Source organism: Myotis yumanensis, unplaced genomic scaffold (genome assembly GCF_028538775.1).
Source record: "Myotis yumanensis isolate MYYU_CA2020_CCGP unplaced genomic scaffold, mMyoYum1.0.hap1 SCAF_16, whole genome shotgun sequence".
NCBI classification, from domain to species: Eukaryota; Metazoa; Chordata; class Mammalia; order Chiroptera; family Vespertilionidae; genus Myotis; species Myotis yumanensis.
Genome location: NW_027223767.1, coordinates 39,987,301 through 39,992,806, shown reverse-complemented (window position 1 = coordinate 39,992,806; position 5,506 = coordinate 39,987,301). Strand labels below are relative to the sequence as shown.

The following is a 5,506-nucleotide window of genomic DNA, read 5'->3' as shown; positions in this document are numbered from 1 at the left end:
AGCATTGAAAATTTTATTCATCAAGTATAAGACTTAAAATCTTTTAACTAGTCTTTCGTCTCCTCAGGCATCTGCGAGCACCAATGCAGAGCAGGCAGGGACTGAGGGCAAGGAGAACAGTGCATCAGGGAGGGCTGTGGTCACGTCTGCCCCCCATGATTCAAATAGGTAAGCCTTTTTTAAATTTCAATTTGCTTATTTTTAATTTTACAATTACACTTTACTTTCGGTATTATTGTAGATTGGGTTCAAGTGCACAGCATAGTCCTTGAAAAATCATATACTTTACAAAGTGTTTCCTCCTGATATTTTCAGAACCCAGCTGTCACCATACCCCTCACTCATGCCCTCACCCACCTGTTGTCTGTGTCCTTTGGTTAGGCCTATATGCTTGCATATAAGTCCTTACGTTCATCTCTCCCCCTTATCCCTCCCTCCCCTACCTTCCTTCTGAGGTTTGTTGGTCTGATTGATGCTTCTCTGTCTCTGGATCTGTTTTTGGGGGGTAAGATAGGGATAAGGACACATATATAATAACTTGATCATTAAAAAAAATTAAAAAATAATAAATAAAAAAATAAAATGTTACAGCAAAACAATTAAATTAAAAATTTCAAAAAAAAAAAAAAAAAGACATTCTCCAGTATGCCACAACATGGGTGAACCTTAAGGACATCCTGTTAAGTGAAATAAGCCAGTCTCAAAAAGACAAATATTGTGTGGTTCCACTTATATAAAGTATGTAGAGTAGTCAATTCATAGAGACAGAAAGTATAAAGGTGGTTGCCAGAAGCTGGTAGGGAGGAGAGAATGGGGAGTTATTGTTTAATAGGTATAGAGTTTCAGATTTACAAGATGAAAAGAGTTATGGGGATTGGTGGTGGTGATGGCTACACAACAATATGAGTGAGTTTATTACCACTGAACTATAGGCTTAAAAATGAATATGATGGGCCCAGTGTAAACGGGAGTAAGTGTAAACGGGTACAGCCTTTTTGGAGGACAATTTGGCAATGCCTTTCAACTCCACAGTAAACATATCCTTTGAATTTCCATGTTTAGGCATCTATTCAGGGGAAATACTGACATATATAAACAAAGAAGCATATGCAAAGTATATCATGCATATAACAGCAAATTGTTAATGATAAAGAGGCCACCTAAAAGTTCAGCAATTGAAATATGTTTAAATAAATTATGATTCACTCCTATAATAGAATATTAGATAGCAGTTGTTTTAAAAGGGGGGATACTAACATGGAATCTCTCCAAGACATAATGTTAAGCCCAGCCAGTGTTGCTCAGTGGTTGAGCATCAACCTATGAACCAGGAGGTCACGGTTTGATTCCCGGACAGGGCACATGCCCAAGTTGTGGGCTCAATCCCCAGTAAGGCGCATGCAGGAGGCAGCTGATCCATGATTCTCTCTCATCGTTGATGTACCTGTCTATCTCTTCATCTCCCTTCCTCATTCAATAAAAAATATATTTTAAAAAGACATAATGTTAAGTGAATAAAGCAAAACAATACATACAGTATAATTTCACTTCTGCAGCAAAGATACATATTTGCATATACATGTGTGTGTGCAAATTATAGAAAAGGACTTAGAAAAATACATACCAAACACAGAAAAATTTTTAAAGATGATGTTAATTAAGTGATAGTAGTTGTGTCTAAGTCACTTTTAGGGAGGGATTAGGGAGACCTCCCCTTACCAAGAGTGCTCTGTAGGGTTCTCCTGCAAGTTCTTTGGGGCTGTGCACCTTGGCCCCACACACTCACCAAGGCCATGCTACTCAGCAGTGTGGCATCTGGCCAGACACCTCGGATTTGCATTTGGTCTTGTTCTTTGTTGTGCTTTCTGTTGTTCTCTGTGCTGCCTTGGGCAATTGATCTCCACCCTGTACTGAGCTGCTTGTCTTCTTCAGGTATTCTAGTCCCTTCTTCAGATAGAGGTGTCCTGGGTGTTGTACGCTATGAACACCCAAAGAGTCTGAAATACTGGGTGTGAGCTAACTACCTGGGATGGCTGGTCTGAGCCCTCCTCTCTTGGCTCACTTAGTGTTCCTGTGATCTCAGAGTACCTCAGCCTGGCCTCCCCATAGGTGCTCATGAGGTGCTTGTCCCAGATCTGACCACCAAGGACAAAGCATGCTTCTCTTCATTCCTATAGTCATTGGAGTTTTACCTTTATACCCCCTTCTCTGAAATTCTGTAACAGTCTTTTCCTGTTGTTAATCTCATTGGAGCTCACCCACACAGGCTTCTTTCTATGGAACTCTCAGTATGGAGAAGGGTAGGCTCAGAGACCACCAGCCATCAAGAGTGGACCCTGTCTCTCCATCCCCAAGGGCCCTGCCAGCTTGTGATCTTTGAACATCCATCTCCTCAGATGAGAGACCTCACTACCTACCTTTGTGATGAAGGGGAGTTCCTCATTCCACCCCTACTTGGGGATCTCAGCCCTGGAGGTCTCCAAAGCACAACCTGTTCACCATCTCTCATAGAACCACATTGAATCCTCCTGGAATGGGACCTCCAGGAGGCTCCAGGTAGTGAGCCTAACACATAGCTTCAAAGTTTATGCTCTTACTCTGAAATTTTGAATTATATACAGAAAATTTATTTCTTTGGCCACTATTTCTAATGACACCAGGGAAAACAATGCCAAGTTTTGATGTAGCAATGCCAGAACTCTCCTGTTTGGATTTGCATCTACAAGAAAACGTACCCTAATTATAGAGAAACCAGTTATGAAATAGAACAAACTAACTAGATCATGTTGTACATTTCCTGTTCTATTGGCCCACACCACACTCATCTCTGGTGACACTAAGGGTATAAATTGGGGCTGGGCTCAGTGTGTGCATTCACATCAAAGGCCAACATGAAGATAGGCACAGTCTTTGTTCTAGTGGCTTTTGTCATCTTGGGGATGGAGATGGCCTTCGCTCAGAAATATCCTCCTGGAGGTATGGGTGCTGAGGGGGTCCTACCTGAGAGTAGAGGAGGCTCAGAGCCCAGCTACTTACCTGGGATTGTGGAGCACAGGAACAGGCTGCAGAGTGGAGATTTGGCATTGATTAGACCCACTTTTTTTGACCTTCTTCAGTTATCACCCTGCATTTCCCATTCTTCTTCTATTTTTAAATTCTCACCCGAAGATATGCTTATTGATATTTTAGAGAGAGGAGAAGGTATATACATATATATATATATATATATATATATATATATATATAGAGAGAGAGAGAGAGAGAGAGAGAGAGAGAGAGAGACAGAGAGAGAGAGAGACAGAGAGAGAGAGAGAGAGATCGAAGTGAGAGAGAACATAGATTGGTTGCCCACCATGCCTGCCCCAAATGGGGATTGAACCTGCAAACTTTCAGTATATGGGACGATGCTGTAACCAACTGAGCCACACCAGCCAGGGTCCCATTCTTCTTATCAGATCAGGTGGGGCCTTATTAAAAGTTGGGGCTCTCTCTAGATGTGCCTGGGATGGAGGGCTCCAACACGGAGTAGCTCCGGAATGAACATGGGGTACGTGTGGGTGGGAAGACGGAAGTCTGGGATCAGAGATGTTTCTAATATCTTCTAAAGTGGAAAGAAGAGGCTTATGACAGAGCAGGTTTCTTGCCTGCTGGGACTGGGCAGCCTTTGTAGCTGGGAGAACATTCTCCTAAGGGCCTGACTGTAACATTGGGGTCTTCATTGTGAGGGTGGAGCTGCCAAGGCTGAGGGAGGGTCCAGGACTACAAAGGAAGAAATGAAAGAGGTGGCAGTCCTGCCAGCAGTGAGGCCGTGGAACTCTAACAGCAGTTTTCATACCTGGTTAGTGACTATTCCAGACTCCACAAACACCTTTTTTTTTTTTCAGGGGGAGTCAAACCTGGACTCTGCCCCAAGGTGCCCAAAGGAACCGCTGGGCCTTGTGTTGAAAGATGCTCAGGAGATTACTCATGTCCCAGGGGAAGGAAATGCTGCAGCAATGGATGTGGCCATGTATGCAAACCTGCTGTCCATGTGGTGAGTATAAATCAGTCAAGAGCTGACAAGGGTGTTAACTACTCCCCAGTGGACTTTCCTGGGGCTGATGGAGGTTCATATGGCCACTGCACACAGACGTCTGGATAACTCCAAGAGAAAGAGGCTGGAAGTGAATAGCAGAAGGACACCTGGCTGCATTATCTAAGACCGTCTCCTCAAAGAGAAGCCCTATCCCTGTCTGTCCCCGAGGGGGCTCTCATTTGAGACAAGTAACCATGATCCGAGATTCACAGGTCATTACTGACCCAAGGTTTGCCACCCTTCTCCCCCTTCCCCGCCACGGGGGCTTCACTCTTCCTAGAAAATGGGTGATCCTGGGAGGCAGAGGGAAAGCAAAGAGAACCCCAATTAGGGAGTATCTCCTGTGTCAGTCAGGCATTGTGCTGAAGGTGAGATAAAAAGGTAAACACAGCTAGTTCATGGAGACAGAACTATGTAAATAATTACAATCCAGGATGGCCACAGCTTTGCACAAATTTCTACTAAGGTATTGGAGGCCCCAGGAAGAATTATTGGTTTTGCCGGGGTGGGTGGATCAGTGGAGGTTGGGAAGTATTTCCGAGAGTAGAGAACATTTAAGGAAGAGCTTCAAGGAGGCATACAGTTTGCCACAGTAAGGAAGGGCAGTACAGATGATGGGGAAATGTGGGTCCTATGCTGGAGATGGGAAAGTGATTGAGATTGTGGTCAGTAGAAGTTGCAACATCTCAGGAGAGGATCATCCAAGCCAGGGTCCAGAAAGGAATGAGCTGCCTTGCCAAAGAGTTTGGTAGACTGCTGGAGGTTTCTGAGCCGAGGAAATGTCATGATCAAATTTGTATTTTAAAAGGGTGGTGTTCATGACCCTGTGGAATAAGAATGGGGGTGTAAGCCTGCCTGGAGATGAGCCCCAGAAGATTGCTCATGAATCATGGATCCAGTGCTTGGCATAACATTTTCCACACACCATTCTTGGCAAGTGTCTATCCCTTGACGTACAGTCCCAGAAGATGAAGACCTAAAGTGCTGGAGTGGCCGATTCTGAAGAGCTTGTGTCCAAAATAAATTTTACCTGTGGCATTATTGAGAGTGTGTCATTCTTCCCATTTAGACATTCTTTCTAGTGGACCCTCTGTGGATGAACAGAACGGACTGTGTGCCCTGTACTGAGCCCATGAATACTAGGCACTCAGGATAGATCAGAGGAAAGGTCTGCCAGCTAGTTTCTTTCCTCCTTCCATGTCCATGTATCTAAACAGGGCAAAGGGCATGATAATATTTTCTCAAGCATTCTGGGAATATGATTTTGGTCAAGAAAAACATGACCATCTAGCACATAACAGGCCTATAGTAGCAGCCTTTAATAGGGCAAGACTCAGAAGGAGTTGGAGTAGAAACAAATTTGGAGATACCCTATTCTAAGGCAATACTCCGACATGTAGCAGGACTGGATGCCTAACTCTATGAGAGCAA

General features: G+C 44.0%; 1 long non-coding RNA gene across 1 annotated transcript; it reads left to right on the top strand.

Annotated features, from left to right (window-relative positions):
- Positions 1–2,867: 2,867 nt before the first annotated feature.
- On the top strand, positions 2,868–5,116 carry LOC138993848 (uncharacterized). Its single transcript, XR_011468349.1, has 3 exons — positions 2,868–2,976; positions 3,885–4,033; positions 4,884–5,116. It is a non-coding gene; the product is annotated as an uncharacterized lncRNA (long non-coding RNA).
- Positions 5,117–5,506: the final 390 nt, after the last annotated feature.